This window comes from Atractosteus spatula, chromosome 4 (genome assembly GCF_055471065.1).
Source record: "Atractosteus spatula isolate fAtrSpa1 chromosome 4, fAtrSpa1.hap1, whole genome shotgun sequence".
Taxonomy (NCBI): domain Eukaryota; kingdom Metazoa; phylum Chordata; class Actinopteri; order Semionotiformes; family Lepisosteidae; genus Atractosteus; species Atractosteus spatula.
Window position 1 is genome coordinate 31,221,825 of NC_142709.1, and position 21,692 is coordinate 31,243,516.

Consider the following 21,692-nt stretch of genomic DNA (forward strand, 5'->3'; position numbering starts at 1 on the left):
TTTCACAAAAAAATAAAATCATAAACTGTATCCTACAAAAAGGAAATATGTACACTAAGAAAATAATAAAAACAAATTACAGTGATTTGTTTCCTGGCGTGGTTCAGAAGCAAACCGGACGGTAAGATTGTGTACACTGTGTACTGATTCCCTTAACTACTTTAATGCCTGTAAGATTCGGATTTCGGCCAAAAAAATGCCGTATTTGCTTCAAGACAAGAACATGAGGCATAAAATATATGTACAATATCGATTATTTCTATAAAAATTGGAATATACATATGCTTTTTGAGATATAAAATGTCCAAAGGAAAACCCCACATTTCGAATGAATTATATTTTAAAGTAATATTATACAAATACTGTATGTATATAAATATGGATAATATAAATTAAGTCTGTTGAAGAACTTTCTTATAAATCTGGTATTCGTTCCGAGTCACACCTTTAATTTCAGCACCACGGCCAGCGCTTCACGCGAAATTCAGACCAGAAGCAAAATAGATTAGACACGACATGAACATTTAACAGTTCGAGATTTAAAGGGTACATATATATATATACATTCAGTAACACGCCACGGAATTCCTAAGATCACTGTAAAGGATAACAAACCAGACAAAAACTTCAATGCGTATGTAAATAATTCTTCAATTAAACTAATCCATTATGAAAGAACCATATAAACTTTATATCGCTAGATGGATCTAGAAATGAGCACATGACCAGTGCACTGTTTATAATTTCAAGCCTTAAACCACTAGCATTTCCAGTATACAAGCTTTCCATTTCAAGGTTCCTTACCAAAGCATAAACCACAAACAAAAAAAACTCAAGAGAGCCATCTGGTGTTCGTCCTTGTAATGAGTCAGCCTGTTCCGACTAACACCTTTCAATATCAGACGGCACACCAGTCCTGATGTTTTAATCACATATTGGGAATCTCTTAAAGCTCATAAAGCATAAACTTCAGGCACAAGATAACAGTATTTACGTCTTAAATGTATTGTAGTACAGCGCCGTTCTACGACAGTGATTAGTCTAGCTTGCACATCAATAACTTAAACTAGAATCGGAAATAAAATGCATATATTATGTAATATAACAACATATAACACTTCCACATCTAATAGTGTTAAGAAAAATACATATACAGTATGTAAAAGTAGGTTCTAGTATGAAGTCGAGTCATCTTGTGGACTGCAAAGAAACATGTCGAGATTAATTCCTGCGCTGATATGGGGGAAAAAGAGTAAAGCAAATAACGTTTTGGCTGTACAGCCTTCTTCATGAGCATAAATAACAATGACAGAGAACAATAGTTTTGGTGGGATTAATCTCTGCTTGTTCCTTTGTATATCCAAATACACGATTAGTCTGCGTATTATAAAACTGAAAGCAATGTCTTAAAACGGAAAATAAATCAGACCAACCCCTAGAGTACAGGCTGCTGTGTTCTCTAGCGGGTTTTCATATTTTATAAACCACAATCATTGTATGACTGATGTAATGTTAACATAAAAAACAACGCTCCTTCCGCCTTCGGGACATATACTGTATATTGCGCATTATTATAAAGGTGCTCACAGGTAAACATTTAGTTTAGTTTGTTGAAAATAAATTCCTCTGAGTTCAGCGGCAAATTATTTTCTTCTATGAAATATTATTTTATGCTGATGTTTTTACTTTAAGTATTCTGTTATTTTATCTACATTTTTTCCAGAAATAAAACGATTTTAACCAAACCTTGGTCTTGTAAAAGACTCAATGACATTGACACGTCCGTCTGCGCATAAATGACAACTATCATACTGTAGTTGTACTGAAACTGCAATTGTGTTTTTTCGCCACCAGTGGACACTGTCAGCTCAACAATAAATTCCCAACATCGTATACGCTGCAGCACAACTATCATTAAAAACCATGCAGCCCTCCAGTATAGATTTTATGGTATAAAGAGCAATAAAGCAAATTAGATTAAATAATTTTGCCACGGTAAATTCCTTTTTAACGTTTACCAAGTCATGATCAAAAACTTGATCATGCAAGAATCTATTTTTTTAAATTAGATTGACAGAGCCAGACTGCACCATCTGGGAAATAAAAAACTAAGATTACTTTGTGCAAAGATCATCACCGCTACCTAAACCTTACATTTAACACTCTACTGTTATAAAACCATAAAAATCCTAAACACATTATGCAAAGTATAACACATTAATATTTTTTTCCAATTCTATAGGATCCAATGAAAACTATTGTCTACAGAATAATGAAATGATACATATGAAAAGGTATATACTGTAATAAGAAGTAAAAGGAGAATAAATTGTCTCAAGCTCAAAGCACTTCACATGGAAAAAACAGGCAAACTAACAAAAATGAAAAGCCAACATCATTAACAAATAATGAAAATACAACATTAAAAAGTTACAAATAAAATCCATCAGTAAAAGCCATGATATTTAAGGCACTTTATCTAATACAGTACATTTCTCCGGGCTGGACAGCATACTTTAGTCCACAGCTTTGGTAGCACTGCAAAACCACATACAAAGTGCAAAGTGTGTAGTTTCCATATCCAAGCTACAACAGGTTCTCAGGCCAGAGATTGGAGAGCACGATGGTGAGACACTGGTCCTCTGTATGTACAGTATTACCCCCCATAACTCTGGGCCCACATTTACCAATTCGTGACTCTAAAAAGGAGAGCAAAACACCTTACAGCAAGTCCTTTGTCCTGAAACCCTCAAGACACCAGACTTTTACCCACTACACTAAGTGCTCCCAGTGACCCTAGAGCAAAGCCTTATTTTAGGGGGTATAAGGCACTGAGCCTCAACTGATGTTTTAAGTAGCAATGGAATTGCACAGTAAGTTGCAGTAAGAAACAATATTGTAATCAACCTAGTATTTTACAGGGAGCAAGTGTCATCTGTATTTTAGTTAAACATTCAGGAGTCCTTTGTTGGATGACAGCATCTATTGAAGCATATTTATGACTCTACCAGAAACATCTCTCGATAATACATTAAGATATCCTCCAATTTGTGATTAAACAAATGCATTAAATTCATTTTTCAACATCAAATTTAGAGAATGAAAAGGTATATGAAGAGGTAGTGTGCCCACTTCAGCTAAGAATGGTTTCAGAAATGATTTTTTTATCCTGTGAATCGAGGAAAAAAGTCTTTTAATGGCTTTTTTAATGTACAATAAAGATGTTATTTTTCCCCATTTCTGTACATTGTGTGAACATTAAACCACTGCTTGTAACAAAGTTTCAGCTGAAAATAGCACTTGTGTATACTTAAGGGAACAATACTAAAGGAAAACAGATTAAAGGGCTTCTGAAAGATGTTTGCAACTGCAAGGTAAGGATGTTTATGGAAAAGTTACAAAAATAAGACATACAGGATTGTCTACCTACATCTGTAACCTCTCCCTCATGTCTGTAAGATTATGCAATATTGGTACAGTACAATTCTACTTTTTCCATTTTCAATTTTACAAAAGATACAGTAGGGTAAAATATAATTAATTTCCATAAAACATTCAATAATCAAATTTCTGTACTTTGTACTGTACATGACCACAACCGATTGCCTTTTGTGACATAAATCCAGTCTAAATCCAGCACAGTTCAAAAATGTATAGTATGAGAGCCAAATCCAGTAATGGCAGGTTCCTACATTTTTAAAGTCATCCACAAAATTGTCAGTTTTCTTGATAGACAATGAGTTAACAAGCAGACCTGCAGTATGTGACCGGACTTAATCTACATTGTTTTCTTTACTCTTGAAATTGAACTGTAAATAATGCATGAGTGCAGACGTATCTGAAACAGTTTTTAGTTATGTGTGCTGCAGTATACTGCTTAGTAAATAAATAAGGGACATGGGAAACATTTATCAATCTCCACAAAAACTTTTCAAATTCTGTAACACTTTTATAAAAACTACATTAGTTGCCCAAACTTGCTTTTTTCCTTTCATTTGATTTTATTTAAAACAAAATTAAATACAATACAGGAGGTGCAATATGATGGAACTCAGACTTCCCTGGAAAAGTATTATTTTGTTCAAATGAAAACACTTGTGGGTACAGATAATTTGTACAGTGATGCCACATTCACCATTTTTGAGAAAGGTAGGACAGTAGTGACCCAAAGTTATATAAAAAGTAAAAACTCCTTAATTGGAGGACACATAAATTGTCACGATTGTAATCCCTCCTCTTAAGGGCGCTCTGGCTCTTTTACATTTTAGTTGATCATGTGCACCTGCCTCCAATCCTGCCCTTCCTTATTTAGGGCGGACGCTCTCGCTACTCCCGGCTCTGCATTGGAAGACGGATGCCCGGAGGCCCGCCTACCACCAAGTTGCCCTATATCCACGGGCCTTGGAGTCCGGGCCTTGGAGCGCCTGGTCCCATTTCCCCATTTTTATTCCATCTCTCTGCACCGGATCCCGTTCCGGTTTTTAACTTTGTCTTGTTTTGTCCTGGATGGATCACCCGGCTCTGGACTCTTGCTATTTGCTCTGGATTTCCCTTTGGACTCCCTTGGACTTATTCGCCTGGACCACGCCCCCCCGAGCACCAGTGCACTGTCGTCATGCCCCCATACCAGCCCAGTTCCTTGTCGTCTCCTCCCCGTGTCTGTTTCACTCCCTTCCGGATTATACCGTCCACATAGGGTCCTTACCAACACCTTGTGACATAAATTAACACTACAATAATACTTCATAAAGGAAGGTTTCTTTTACAACAATGGAACATCATTGAGACATTCCTACTTTTTTCTTTCAAAATCTGAACCAGCCTGAAGAGCCCCGACCATGTTTTCCCCAAATGTTTAATGATCCAGCTCTCCAAAACACTTCCATGTCATTTCAGCTGTCCATAATATAAATGCTGTAGTATTTAAAACCTTGCAAAGGGTACAAAAACGTAGAGGCATTTGGGTCATCTTGTCCATTTGATAATAGCCAATTGATCTGAGTAACTCACTCAGCCATTCTTCAAATGAGCCAGGATGATAGCTTTAACAGCACAGCTGGGGAGCTTGTTCACAAGTCCCGCAGCCCTCTGTGTAAAGAAGCGCCTCCTGTTTTCTCTTTTAAAGAAACTTCCCCATAGCTTCCACTTGCGTCCTTTGGTTCATGTTTCACTTTTAATGGGTCTTGTTTTCTGGTTGATGTTTCAAAGTCCAATTGGTGGACTCTTTCAAAGTCTTTGAGGATTTTAAAATGTGCTTGATAGTCTTGAACGAGTATTAAAAATGTCTGAGTGCAATGTGTTGTCTGTCAAACTATAGATGTACTGTATCCCCATTTGGATAAGTATTATGGTAGGTACCATGCACAAAGAAGTAGAGGATATAAAGATACTATTTAAAAAAAACGTATATGCAGTAGATTCAATTCACATTACCGTTACCTAAAATATCACAACATCCACCAACAATGTGAGGCACTGACAAAGCATAAATATGGGATAAGTCCTTTTTCATAAGAGATAGGTACTGGGCTGACCCACCGTTAGAATTAAAATTAGACTTGAAAGAAATGTCTAATTGTTCTAGTAAATTGACCCAGCAGCACTTCAGGAGTTCAATGATATGTCCAACACCTGTAAGATCAGCAGGGTTGGGCGCTTCACCGATAAGTCAGTTCTGCTAGTCACCATGATGTCACATGCAATCAATCGTGGGTGACAAAAGGGAGAGGCTGATAAAGTGCACTCACATGATGTCACACTTAGCATGGCCATTTTCAAAAAACACAGGTCAAGAGGTAAGCAAAACGACAAGCGCAATCATGCATGACTAGAAAATTCAAAAAGCATTAGATGTCAAAGGAAAAAAAAGCAGAAAACACAAAAAAAAAACAACCATTGTGACATTCTGCCAAACAACACCATGCATTATATACAATAAGAAGAATTCCAGTGCCAAGCTGACTTGCTTAGTATAATGCAGATTATCCTGAAGGAATATTTAGTGGATCTTGCATGAAAAAAAGAATAAAATTAACATTTTAATTTTCAAGAATGTCTATCCGTACTTTAGCAGAAAAGCTTCTTATTCCCTTGAAGGACATAGCAACCTGGAGCTCATCCTAGAAGCACAGTACACAAAGGGGAGACAGCTCACATGTGAGAAAACCTATGCAAATGCAGGTAGAACGTTCAAACTCCAAACGAAAGAAGGCAGCCCAGTCCTGTACCAGAGGCAGGACTCCAGAGCTGAAAGGCAGCAGCACTGCCATGTCCTGGTGCCACCCAGTATAATCTCATTCGGTTTAAAATTTCCTACCAGCGGTTCATCCTCCTGAACAAAGATCGAATCAAAGAAAAGCACAAAACAATCTGCACATAAATGTAATATGCATTAAGTAATAGAATAGAACTTAACAGCTATTAAGTACTTTAATAGCTTGATGCAGTCCACGATATCGCAGTTAAGTCAGAACTATGGAACATTACTAATGTTTTCCATTCTTGTTTTACTTGAAGTTTCACATAAAAGTTCACCGCAATTAAGTAAAGTTCCAGAAATGCAAAGATCTTTGGATATGGATATCAGTAGTATCTGTCTATTTTTGTCTTGAAATTCTGAAGAAAAAAATAAAATCTGTAATAAAACACTGAAATGTGTACCTACCTAACAAAAAATGTCTTTTTCTTCTGAATGGATGTGGCTCCATGATGAGTAAAGGCAAAAGCCAGCAGAAGATAAAGACAGGAGTTCAGCACCAGATGTAGTCTGTATTTTTTTTTCCTCATTTATATAGCCTGCACCTAGAGACAACATCATTAATGTGATCCTACAGACCGCCCTAAACTGCTGGAATCAATTTGTTAACGCAAATAAAAATTCACAATACGTATGAAAGCTCAGAGGTAGAGAGACCACATACAGTACATTCAAAGGAAAAATATACTGGAGTCTACAGGTTGGGTAAAATTGCCCCTGTCTCTCTGTATGGTACATTTTACTCAATGTATAATCACAAAGTGTAATGTAATTTCCAAAACAGTTATGCTAACGTTTGGAAAATGAAGATCCAGTTTGAGGAAAAACCTGTATCTTAAAAAGTAAAAAGAAAATGTCAATGCTCTTGGCATGCATTGTACCTGAATATTTCTAGCAATCAAAATTGGGCAGCTGTCAAACACAGTCATCACCCTAACCTTTAAAACTAAACATGGATTACATGGGCAAAACATAAATTGTGAGGAGAGTATACAAATTTAAGGAGTCTCTATATTTTTTTTTATTTGTTTTCTCTGGGATCCTTAAAAAGTAACCAATATTTTCTTTAGCACAATATCTGTCCCCAGCAGGGGAGAAAGCTACAGTAAGTTAGTCTTGACTTGGGAACCCCAAATAAGCGATGCAGTTAGAGCACCGAGGACCTAAATGTCAGCTTGTTCCAGGTGCTTCTAAAAGCAGTTCTCGTGGAGTTTCAACAAAAAAAAAATGGCAATTCATGTTTAGTGGTGTAACTATAGCGTTCACAAGATATTAAGCCACTTCAAGTCAGTTCAACGGAAACTCCTGAGTGCCTTTTGTCTGATTAGGAACCTTTCATAGGCTAGTCTTTCTTTCTCTGAATAGATAGAAATATTTCAGGTACGGTACTTCAGCATCAAGTTGCTGAATGTTTGTATTGTAGATTAAAAAAAAAACTCTTTCACATTTCTGTGGTTAAAGTCAAAGCTGGGAGCATGGCACAGAAATCTTAAATGTCACAGGATCAATTTTATCCACATTCATGAAGACTTCAGCAATTAGATCAAAAGATCAATAACTCCAAGTACTGTACATGGTTATGACTACCCAACAAATTCCTTTATCACTGTACCCATGTGGTTTTTCAAAAACATTGTAAGACTGATTTTTTGTAGAGCATTTTATAACACATGCCACTAACGTAACAAGAGTACATTCAATTAATATAGTGTTTCACACTCTCTTGCTTAACCATGTCTATTAAAAATTTAAAATCTACTTTGCGAACAAAAACCTCCACATGGCTTAGCGCAGTGCCATCAACTTTATTTCCTTTTAAATGAACAATGTTTTTATGGTTTCTATGAAAAGCAGTTTACATTTATTTTTCAAAAATCAAGATCGGATTGGTAGAAATATCTGGAAAAATGATAGGAGAAATATAGATTTTGGTAATGGTTCAGTAATACCAACATACAGCACCAAAAAAGTCTTCATCTTTCATTTTGTTCTTCATTGTATATTTGTGTCATTGAATTTGATAATACTATATGGGAATTCCATTTTCCAAACGCAGCCTACAGATACACTAGAGTGCTTCACAGATGTCACTTCTAAAATGCTGCAGTCCTCACTGCACACACTCTTTGGTTGTCACTGATTTTGGCTGCTAAACATTGCTACTTTTTTAACAACTCGCCTCTGCCTGTAATATATAATTGATTTTCCTTATGTGTGGCAGATATGCTCTGTAGAATACTGGAGAGCACAGGGTATGAGCACATTTCAAGAGCTTGCTTAGAGCGACCATAGGTTTGGCTGAGATAGTGCCATTTTTATGGTCTGACTCTCCCAATTTTTTGAATGACCTCTTTGTCCTGTTTTTCAGAAAGTGAGAAAGACACTAGGTATGCACACCAAAAATCCCCAAAAGACAAGTGAAGGAAAAGCCCGTGAGCGCTCTCTGGAATGTCAGAAGAACAGAAGTGACAAAGCTAAGTAGTCCCCCACTCTAACCTGGAGACACGTCTTCTGGGGTCTTTTTTAAGGTCTGATATCTTCAACCAACACTAGGCACCATCCCCATTCAGATAGAGGGAAAGACAAGGAAACTAATGTATTTAATTCTGGATCACAGTAAACATGCAAAAAGAATTCAAAGAGAAAATGTAAACTCTAAAAGCAACAAAGCTCATACTCTAAAATGCTAAAGTATCCTTGCAGCAATTAAATCAAGCTGATTCAATCAAATGAGCTCCGAGGAAAGTTCCAAATGCAAGGGAACATAAAAGCATCCCATAAACCAAGCCATGAATAAACAGCCCTGCCTTTTATTCCTATTACTTTGCCTTGCTGTAGGGCTCCTTGTTCTATTAGTTTTAGTGATGGCATAAATTGCAAATCAGAATCAGCACATTTTGTGGATAAGCAAGACGGAAAAGGAAGATTTACTGCTTCGTTTCCTTAAATCAAATTATGCTATGCCGCTGAGGTCAAGCACAGGATCTAATTTAATACAAACTTGGAAAACAATTTTCTTGCCACTGAACAGCTATGTTTTCCACATAGTTTAAATAATTTAATTACCCCCCCTTCCCTCCCAAATGTCCTTCTGTCCAACTTGGAACCACTAAGTACAGCACCACTGTATGCCGAAGGATAAGATCTGTGTTTTACAGCATCAGTTGAAAGACTCTTTTCATGAATAATCATCATTAAGACAACATGTCAGTGTATAATGTTAGACTTATCAGGTCTCATATTCTTAAAGAAAAAATCAAACAGGAAAAAAACATTATTTTCATGGTGAGGATAGCCCAAAGTGCCATTTTAACATTATTTTAAATGCAAATGCAGACTATCTGTCTTTTAAGACCTGTAGACTGACGAACATCACTGGAAGTTACAAATCCTTTTGAAAACTCTGGGGCTGCTTCAGGGAATCCAAAGGCTGCTCTTTCTTAGGATATCCTTGAAGATTGATATCTTGAAAGGGTGAAATGATGGTAATATTTTATTTCTGTGCATTTGAGATACGAATCCCAAAAGGCTCTTTATATTCTCTGTAGTCAACATTTATTCAGCTTTAGTTTTCAAAATGTTACATGTATTACCATTACCTTATATGTATTACCATCCCTTGACAAGCCAGAGCCAGAGCCTATTCTGGATACCAGTCCATCACGGGGCGCACACAAACACACACAAACGCACTCACTCAAGGGCCAATGCTGCAAGAAGCCAAGTAACCTAGCAGTACTGTATATCTTTGGACTGTAGGAGAAAACTCATGCAAAGACACAGAGAACATACTGTACAAACTTCACACAGACAGCAGAATTGAACCCAGGGCCCCAGCACTACAAGGCAGCAACCCAAACCACTGTGCCACCAAATAGCACAACCACTTCCTTCATTTTCAACTGAGTTCATTATTCTTCTGAGAATCAGAAAGTTTTGACCTATTTCTTTTTTTATTTAAAGTATATTAAGTAGTATAAATAGTATAAGTATAAATACTCCCTTCCAGTAATATGGGAGCTGTGGGAGGATGACCACTCTTATTTATAGCACATATTTTCTCACCATTCCCACCCACTGGGGGTTAAATTAGAAAATAACTGGATTGCCGAAACCACCCACAGTGACAATAATGAAACACTATTAATTTTAACCTGATTAAAAACAAACTAATAAAACATCTAGGCCTGTGGAGTGCCTCAAGCAGAAATAAATATAACTCACTTGTTGACAGGGATAAAGCTTTTCACCAAAGATGGTATTCATGCAGTACTATAAGCTACAATTTATTGACTGATTCTTAATTAAGTTTATTAGTATTACTCTCAACAATGACTCCGTTGTGTAACATTATGAGAAACGGTTAATAAGCTTATATGAAATGTCAGTGCTCTGATTGCTGTTTAGCAAACCTGCTGTTTTCTACTGTTTACCTGACAAGAACAAGACTTGCGCAGGCAAAATGAGTGCCTGTGGCTTGAAGCCGGTGATGTTGATGTTTGCATGCACAGAAAAAGACGCAGATGACAAAGTGTTGCCATGGTGAGAGACGAATACTTTTGAGGAATATAATGACAAGGAGCTACTAGTACGAACATTACAGGTTCATCCATCCACTTCAGCTGTACTACCTGAAGACGGGAAGCATATTTATTCAACACTCTTGGTCAACGACTTAGAGTTGCTCAGGTCAGCCAGCCTGAGGTGCAACCTGGCATAACTAGAAACCTTCAAACTAGGTTCCAGAAAATCAGAGCTGCTTTTTGCTACCAGGTTACACAAATAGAGCCACGAGCAACAGACCCAGTAGACATTAGCAAAGGGAGATGTTTTCTGATTTCTGTGTCTTATCTGGCAATGGTAGAGAAAAAAAATCACAAAAGGTTCTCTGAGGTCTAGGGAGTGACATGGTGAAAGTACAGTACCTTACATTTTTGAGAGACTGTTATTGTCTTCTTTAGGATCTGCCTCATTGCCACTGATGGTACTCTTACTGCTCAGCATTTTATTTACCACATTCTCAGATGGCAGGTTCTCACATCATTACAACACCAAAGTTAACCACTCTAAAACTTTAAACAGATTGTTTACCCTTGTGTGGAAAGGGTCAATCAAGACTCTCTGTTTCAGTCTGGGACCATACACTACCCTGCTGTATTAACAGACTTTGTTCTAAGTAATCAACTGTGGGATTAGTTCAGTAGAAGCAAAATAACCTCATGGAGTTTACATACAAACACCCTTGAGATCCATAAGCACCATGTCTGTCAGTCTTTGAAGCATCATTTGCATGCAAATAGTGAACAGTCTAGGTACTGATAGTTTACATACACCCTGTACTGTTTAAGAGTAACTGAGCCTAGAATTCTATCCAACATTCCTCTTATTTTCAGAAAGGACAGAATGACTACACCCTACTGTATATTCTCATTTCGGTAAATGTAAGAACTTGCAATTTCCAAACAAAGAAACGGTCTGTAGAAATACCAAAAGGAATTAAAATAAATATCACAGTCAAAGGGCTTAAATTTGAATTGCTAGATACTACTACTATGTCATATAAATGAAAATAAGGTAATGCTATATAATAAAGAATTAAAAAAATAATATTTACTTAGCATAATCCAGCACTGAAGTTGGATCATTTTAAGTACTGTATTGTGTTCTACGGTAAGGTATGGAGCCAACTTTTTAACACATTTTAAAGTTAACTTTAAAAGTTTTTTTTTTCATAAAAACTTAGCAAGATGGATGTAATTTTCTGTTGGTTTGCATGTCTAATTAATTATTTACTATATACATACTGTACCTGTACGGCACAATTAAGAATTATTGGCATGTTTCTGATACGTGAATTTGAAATTCACAGTTCATGGATCAGTTGATAGCCTCACATGGGTGGCAGGGAGGTACAGCAGTTTGGTAGTTAGCGCTTCTTCCTCACAGTGCTTGATTCTTGGGTTCGATTCAAGCATGCAGTCCTTTCTGTGTGGCTAAGGGTGTCTACTAAGTAAATAATTAAATGATCAGTACTGTTTGTGATAAATATGTTTCTTTTGTGTTTAATATTTTCCAATGTCTTGTTACAGGCCTTAAACCACAGTTATTAGGTGTGCATTGTGAAGACTTCAAGGATCTGTATAGAATGGGACAATAAAATTCTACATACTGTATCTACGTGACAACACAGTACTCCAACTGAAATTTCAGAAACCATTCCAACTGTTAATTTATTATGCGATTGCTGGATGGTTGCAGTAAACACTGAACACTTACAAAAATTAAAAGCTGTGAAGAGGCTTGCCATAGGCTTTCATTCAGACAATAGTTCAAAGTAGTGCACTGCAGAAACCGATATAAAGATCAATGACGAGATTGCAAATCATTGCTAAAGGGCACTTGACATTTATTCCAACTTTTAAATGTAAACAATAACCCGAGGGCCCAATTAAAAACTTCAGATACATCAAATGTGTCCTAATGCTGGACAATTAGCTGAGGGGTTTCTTTTCATTTAAAAATTACCTTTCAATTTGCTCCAACAGTGTACAGAGGTCCCTTCAATGTGTTTCTAATCTTATTTCACTTCCAATAAAAATGTCAGGTCTTAATGGAAACAGTTGAAACTGAGATGAAAACCTTCAGCCCATTTTACAATCTTTTTTATTTAGCCATTTGATGTATTTAAAATTTAAATCTTCACAAACTGTTTACTTATTTACCACAAAACAGAGTAAACATTAATTTTAACCTTTAAACCAGAACTTTTAAACATTTATGTGTAATGCACAGAGTTTATATTGAAGTTAGCATAAAAAAGCTTCATGTACCAAGTATTAAAAAATCATAATTGAAAAGCTGTAAAATGAAAAATCCACACTAATTTCTCAGGTGATAATTGACATAAAGCATTAACTTATTTGATTGGATTTCTGTTCTTTTAAATGGGATTCTAAATCTGAAATATATGTTGAAGTACACGAATAAAATTGATGATGTTCCATAATATAGACTCACTCCCCATCTTTGGTGGACTAAGACTCAAGAATATAAATAAAAATACGTTATTTTAGGGAACTCAGAATATGTATACTACTGTACAATCAGAGAATTCACTGAGGGGGAAATAAGATTTTCCTTTGTTTGCAGAGTTTTGCTTCATTTCCTGCTGTCAGAACAGGGGAAACTCCTTCATATACTCAGTTCAAAAACTTGAGCTACCCAGTACTTGTCTCTGTTTTAAGCCTAAAGCAGGTTTTCCTCTCAGCTTCCTCTAAGCTTTGCTATTACTTTGCTCCATCTATGTTCCCATCAATCTTAACAAGCTTCCCAGTTCCAGCTGATGAGAAGCAGAACTATAACATAATGCTGCAACCACCTTTCTTGACAGCATGGGTGGTGTTGACTGAGTGATGCACTTTGCGGGGCTAATACATTGTGCTTAGATAAAAAAAAATGTCCAATTTTTTCTTGTCTGACCACAGACCTTTTGCTACTTGTTTCTAGATGTTTTTTTCACGGTTGCTTAAAATTCTCTATTTGACTGAGATAGATTACTTTATTCTATTATACAATTCTATTCCACTACTATTACACAAAGCTACTCAACGAATTGTGTGACTCAAAACGTAAACAATTATACGGTAACATTTCATTTTTTCTTTCATATTAATTATCCACAGTAGTTCCTCCTTCCTTTTTGTTTTTTATGCTTTGAATGTGTGGAGTAATCTGTGTATAAAACAAATATCAACTGCTACTTCAAAGTAGCAAGAGCGCAAGAGTAGAACAACAAAAAAGTGAAAACAGGGGTATGAATACATTTGCAAGGTACTGTTGGTTGCCTTTATATTAAGCAGGTTTTTTTTTTGCCTGTTTTATTACTGAAAAGTAGAATTAATAAAAATTGTACTTCAATATTAGTAAAAATCAACTTCTACTTTGCACTTTTACATTTCCCCTCAGTACAGACCTAATTTAAAGCTCTGTATTTTTAGCCAGAAGTACCTCTAAGCAGAAAGAGCCAGAACACTTCAGGTGAAATTAAATTAAGTTATCCTTAAATTATCCATCCGGATTCCAGCTCTGACCTTCAGAGCTAAAATGCAACCCTAATCAATTTATCTAATTGCATTTACCACCTTAATAATGCATTACAGTTTACCATTTTGATTCCTAATACATTCAATTAAAAAATATTACAACCAGTTCAAGCTTGTATATACTTTTGAGTGATATTTTCGATTTAAGAGTATTGCACTGAACTCACAGCACTTTTCAGCCTATCAATAAACAGAATGTCTTCAATGAGATGTAAGAACCATTTGGATTCTGACAACATTTTGTAAGTAAATATTAATTGACCATAATGTAGAAAAACAGCAGCAAAAATGCAATATAAACCCTAATGTATCATTTTGGGATTCAGCCAATTGGGTTAAAAACTTCTATTTACTGGTAAATACAACGATCGGCCTGTGACGATTGTATAGTTTACAAAGGTTACTGCTGTAGTTTCAGTATCATCTGTAGTAATAGTTAAATTACATTAGTTATATTACCAGCAGTATTCTCTTCTAGTGTTTTAAATATTACACTAACACTAATTCCAGTTAATGCTGCAGATTCAGATGTTCCGACATTCAGCTCACCTTGATATCTCGATATTCAGTACCCGACTATCAAAAAACAAAATGTGTTTGGCTTATTACTATATATGCCGCCTTAAAAAAACTGTAGAATATCTGTAAAATACTATTTTTAAAGAAATACAGAGCACCCTATATACATAGTATCCTTTAAAAACATTGGGAGGGCAAAATTAAAATAGTTAACCAATTTGTATTCATGATCACAAGACTAAAAAGAATGATAAGAGCAATATAATGTACATTTTTGGATAATTTTAATAATTCATTCATGATTAAGTAGCAGAGCTTAATTACTTAACTGAATCATCAGGGTAGGGTACAATTGGCTGGAAATTGCTTGGATTGCTGCACAGAAGGGTGGCATAGTGGCACAGCGCTGAGCATTTCTGTGTCACAGTGTGGGGCCCTGGGTTCAATCGCACACTCTACACTCTACAATATCACTGTCTACATGGAGTGTATATGTTCTCCCTGTGTTAGCATGGGTTAGATCCGGGTAGTCCGTTTTCCTCGCACAGTCCAAAAACTGGCAGGTTAAAAGGCGTGTAAGAGAATTGGTCCTGGTGAATGTGCGTACATATCTTCTAGAAAACTGAACCAAATGCAGTTAATGGTCCAAATATAGTTTTTGTAGAAATCTGGCTAGGGTGTACCCTGCCTTGTGCCCATTGCTTGCTGGGAAAGGCTCCAGCTCCCCAGTGACCCACTGTATTGGATAAAGCGGTTAGAAAAATGATGTCCTTAGCCGGGCACCTGTAGGACTTAACATTATCAGTAAGTGCTTCTTACCTTTCTACTCACTTCCCTATGCTCTGGGAATGTAATGCAAATTAAAAACTAGATGGTGTAGGACTGGACAAGACTTGAGCACCTCTTCAGCAATGGTATAGGATTCTAGAGACAATCGTGTTGGAAATGTCTTTACTACTTGCTCTGTTCAGGCTGTTCTTCAGGATCCCAGGCTAACCAATCAATGGAGCCTGATTACTATTGACTAACGTCAAGCTTTGCCAATAGTAACACAAACATAAATTAATATGCAGGATCAAATAGGGGCATTGATTTCTCAAGCCTAGCACCTCAGATTACAAGTATTTTAGAGTATACAGTGCTGTTACCTCAACAGCAATGCCTCAATCCACCCTCCTTTTACTGGTGATTCACCACAGTACTCTTTGGGCTGGTCATTACTCCAATTACTCCAAGTACGCCTGTATAAAAGTCTGTCTGTGCAGAAACACCTAGAGCAGCCACTAGAGACTGTAGTTGTGACTACTTGTGCTGAAGGCAAAATGCAATGAAAACCATTGTGCAAGCTCTTAGATAATGAGAGTGTGGTGTGACACGCATGTTTACAGTTATTGATAGAAATCTCAAAGCTCGCTTCACCACAAACTTGCCCAGAATAAGCCACAGCCTGGCCCCTCCTGGCTGTGTAGTTCCTCCCATCAGTCCCTCACTGCTGCCCAGCTAGAGGAGTGAAGGCAGACAGCGGTTAATCTGTACAAGCTCTGATGGACTGGAGTGGTGTGTCACTCATGTGTCAGTTACATATTTCTTCTGTAACTGCAATTAAATTTCAACTCGGTATAAACGTACGTGTAAAATTGATTCTTGATTATATTCTGTGGTAAAATGATCTGGAATGCCATTTTGGATACCCCAATGAAGCCCTCATACAGTACATTGCTCACATGTATGAAACAGACCTCTGGAAATCCCATTGAATCCAAGCTATAAATGTCTTCATTAGTGCTGATTCCCATACTGCTGCTATCTCTGGAAAACATCCTAACCTCTGAGTGAAGCAATGAATACAGTTTTATAATTGCCAATATACAGTATCGAAAAACCTAATTTGTCCATTGAATTTGCTTGAATCTTTTAAATGCAATGCTATGCCATAACATAATTGTATGGCTCCAAACATTTCATTCCATAAGGACAAGGGCTACAGCCAATTAGTCCAGTGGTTAAAGGGTTTATAATGTGAAGCTTCCTAATTTAACTCCAGACACTGCCAGTGATTCACTGTATACTGTTACCCTGAGAGAGTTACTAAACTTGTCCTTTGAATGTGATGTAAGACCAGGGGTCTATTCAACATAATTCTAGAGCAGTTTTTGCTGAATAAAAATGTCATAGAAATGACAAATTATTATTACTATTATTCTCCACTTCTTTTAATCTTTGACAGCATGACCTCTCTGAGGTCAGTCTGTTCTCCTTCTCTTTAACAACATGTTTTATTTGAGATTGTAACTAACCATCGCCACTTCCTGAAAGCCTTTCAAGTGTAAATTAAAGGAAAAGAAGTGGGAAGTGTAACGCAGGCTTAAGTGCACAATTTCAGGATTTACTGCAGTGAACGCTCTGGTCTGCTCAGCTTTTACAATAATCTTCAAAAAGTCTTTTTCGGAAACTATATTTTACATAAAATGTACTGCAAACACTGAGCTCTGCCAGATTCGCAAGAGAACCTTCAAACACGGGAGAATGGCCAACATTGTGCACTTATGTGTACTTTTTACAAATATCAGCTTTCTGCATGAGCAACTATGTCAGGCCCTGCATAGTGCATATGATCCAAACTATCACATACTGACATGCTTTGTTGTTCATTGTAGTAGGACATTTAAATATTTAATGAAAAGACAGCTTAGCGGTCCACATATGCGACAGGTAATACATAAAATATCTAAAAACAAAGATACTTAAATGATTCCACTAAACAGAAATGAATTTGACAGGCAAGTCATGTGGCACTCTTGCAAATAAGCAGAAATCCTTCCTGTCAGTGTCTAAGATGAAAAGGCTTGAATGTCAGCAGCTTTGACAAAATCAGAAAAAAAGAGCTATATTTATACATGTAAAGCTCTGAATGAAACTGCAGCAGACGTAGATGATTAAGTAGACCTAGTAAATAAGTACAGAACTGAAATGATTGACAAAGTAGCGGTAGTGTTTTTAAAATGCATGAGGCAAATTACAGTAAGAAAATATATTCTTCAGACTCGTAAAGGAGGACTGATAGACTCTAAAGACAACTTACATGCTGAACACATCACTTCTTCTTCTGATCTATTTTAAGTATGCACTGTCTAAAACATGCAGAGTCAGCAATAGTGCAAAGATTCGCCTCCAAAGCCCTGGACACAGCTTATGAATTACAATTAGCCAACACTTTTTCTACCTGATCTCTGGACAAGGCCCTTTTGCTTTTCTTTTGTGAACAGATACAACAAGAAAAGAAAAAAATACAACAATTCTGAAGTTAGAAAATATTCCTCAAGGAGTTTTGTCATACCAGCTGCACATATTCTTAAAAAAAAAGTCAGTGTACATTTGAAGACATACAGATGGCAGAAAATCTTTCCATAAAAAAGACAGGAGTTTCTGTATCATGTATGATACACTTCTATAAAGACATAATATGATTTTGAATTATGAATATAAGAGCGCTTTAGATGAAAACTGAAAGGTAGAACATCAAAGCAAATCAAAACTAGCCTAATTTGTTTAGGTTTTATTCTTGAAAAAATAAAAGAAGAGAAATGGTGCACGTTATCAGAGGTCATTTCAACCAGTCTAAATTAACACAGCAGCTAATTTATTTGAAAATATCATTCAGACATTTCTTAAAAGAAACCATGGTGATGACTTGGCAGGTTTTTACGTGTTCCCAAAACTCTTTGTGTAGAGAAGTGCCTCCTGTTTTCTGTATTAAACACACTTCTCTGTAGTTTCCGACTGTCCTTTCATTCTTGTTTCACTGCTGATTTTGAAAGTCACTGTCAATGCCCTTGGGGAAAACTCAATACTGGAACTAAATCCCCTAACAGTCTTCTTTATTCAGTACTAAAAAAGTTTCAGTTTCAGTGGAGGACATTCCTTTGAGCTCAGAAATGTGCCTGATTGCTCTTCCCTGGACTGATGTGGGAGCAGCAGTATGCTTTGATCAGAAATACAAAATACTAAATTAGCAGAATTTAATTATTATCCAAAAAACTTTCAATACTTTTCCCTTGAAGATTTTTCAATAATAATTTGCAAAAAAAAGGGTTTTAAAAAAAGGTGTTACTGACAGTGATAAAATTAATCACCACAGGAGTGCAAAATGACAAACATGCCTCACAACTACTATAGTACAGTTTTAACATGTATTCTAGAATAATTCTTATGGAGTTTTTAACTATTTCTGTGATTTGTCTTTTCAACTTCATATTTTTTTAAAGAAATATTTTTTCTCATGTTTTAATGTGAGAAGACTTTGAAGCCTCAAATCTGCTCTTGCAAAATACTGGTCATGGTCACACACACAGCAGATATCAAAAGGCCATTTATCATGTGAGTTGTATGCCATTTTGGTAGAACCTAAGCATGTACTGTATGTTTTTTGGAAAGTCTATACTGTGAAGGCAAATGTGTTTTGGTTATGTATGGCAGTTATGTGGATATCTTCTCTATAATATTGGCATATTGTATTTAGTTTAATGGTGACCCATAGCTGTTAAAACGGAGAAATTATTATGTCCACAGAATTAAGTTTATATAATTGAAAAATCGTAACTCCACACACATGGTAAACCGCAGTGTTTACACTGGCACATGTACATCCCAATGTGTACTTCCTCATAAACAGAAGTAATGAAGAAGCAGTAAATGAGTTCCACATTCCATATTAGTATAAGCAGAAGTCACACAATTTAGTAATACCATACAAAGAGTAAAGATTTTCCCATTAAGCCCTGCTATTTAACGTTAATATGAAGAAAAAGCTGCTTAGTTTAATGCTTACCATAATGTGCAATTCACAAGGCAAATTGCATTAAGCGACCTTTTTAAGTTACAGCTGTATAAAATCCCTATGTATCTTAGTTGGGTTGTAGTAAACTACAAAATTTGAACATTAATCTTTTTTCCTTACTTAACTAAAGTGGTTGTGTTAAAATGAAATGCTGTGTTAAAAATAAAACTATATGTGTAAGTAGCAAAGGCAAAAAAGGAACTTCACGGGCTCCACACAGGCTGAATCAGGTTCTTTTTGTGCCTGAATCAGTAACCATATGCTGATGAATTGCGCTTGACACTCTTTGCTGCTGTTCCTGTGAGTCATAAATTGTTAGTGACAGATTTTGATTAAAACAATAGTTCAAAGACAATGCATCATGACTCTACTGCCATTTTTCATTGAAAGTGAGATGATAATTAGTGCATAATTACACAAGTAGTGAGCACTGGTCTCTAACGGTAAATGATCCTTGCTGCCTCTGACCTTTGAGTGTACTTTTTAGAAAGAAAATTTTTACTTGTAATAAGTTACAGTAGCTTTATGACAGAAGGCTAAAGCACTGGAAAACAGTTTATTACAAAACTGTCATCAAAAGCTGGCCAAGCTTGTTTGTTTGTTTAGGATCACACAATATGCATGACAAAATATTGTACAGTGGGGTTGTAAGGATGTTATCCACATTTACATAAAGCATGTCTAGTAAAATTATTAATACATATTGTGTTCAAGATCTTAAGTGAAGAACAGCTGCAATGCACCTGTTAAGTCTACGACTGTGAAACAAGGTTCAATGGACAATAATCTTCCTGTATACAGTACAAGAGCTACAATCTAAAAAGTGAGCCTCCTCAAAATCTTTATAAACTTTGAACTTAACAATTGTAGGAACCTTTTGGGACGAGTGGGTTATTTAAACAAACAAAAAACAAATGAACACCCATGAAAGGTACACAATGTGTTATATGGATTCTTTTTGGAAACATTTAAAAGCTGTCACTAACAAGGAAACATATGAATAACATGAAAGTATTTCCTCAGCTCGTTGTCTGATCTTGTCAGATTTCTGAACCTCTATACTAGGCTGCTGCTGTAAGTGCTGGCCGACCAGCAGATGGCACTCTCCCCTCTGAATCAGAACTTCCAAACCACTGCCTCAGTGTTACGACTACAGTGTCTTTGGATAAGAAATTAATCTGAGATCCTGGCTCTTTGTTCACTAAAGCTCTCATGGCACTTTTCTTCAGATCAGGATTAACTTCATAAGTTAAATTTAAATAATGTTAACTGCTGTGTTCTAAGTTCCATTCTGGGCTTGCACAACCTCTCCTATCTAATGTTTCTGAAAAAATGTAAGCAGTAAAGCAGTTTATCACTTCTCTACCTGATTTGCTGGTGCAAAATTGCTGCTGCATGCCACTCAGGGGAGGCTGCATTTCAGTAGTGGATACAGTGAGTCCTCTTCTATACAGTATGTAAAGTAAGTCAGAATCCTTTGGGATACAAACATACAAGATACAAGAGGCACCTGAATACTGCATGTCAGTGAGCACTGAGCACAAAATCTGCCGACAGTGCTCTAGCGCTGTAAGAGGCACAGCATTTACTACGCTAGTGCTCCATTCATAAAGCTGTGCAAGTGTCTGATGACTCAGCAATAGGGAGAAGGAAAGCATAAAAAAAAACGTCAGACTGACTTGAGCCTAGGAATGTTTTTGAATGCAGAATGCAACACTTTAATAAAGCTATATTTTCAAGAATGCATGCAAACAAAAAGGCTCTGAAATCAAGATATAAAGTATTCCCAGAATATACTGTATACAGTACAGTATATTAATCTGGTTACAGACAAGCTACTTCAAAACAGCCTACAAATTATCTCTACATAACAAAACTAAATGATAAGTTTCCGCTTTCCATGATTTTTAAGAGGAATTGAAACCAGAGCAGTAAACCTTTAAAATGTATTGGACAGACACAATGAGTCTTTAAAATG

The 21,692-nt window shown here is 36.3% G+C and overlaps 1 protein-coding gene across 1 annotated transcript in view; it reads right to left on the reverse strand.

The window, feature by feature from the left end:
• The window catches only part of fgf14 (fibroblast growth factor 14), a 223,082-nt gene that overhangs the window by 81,308 nt on the left and 120,082 nt on the right, over window positions 1–21,692 (reverse strand). The gene's annotated exons all lie outside the window — the stretch shown is intronic.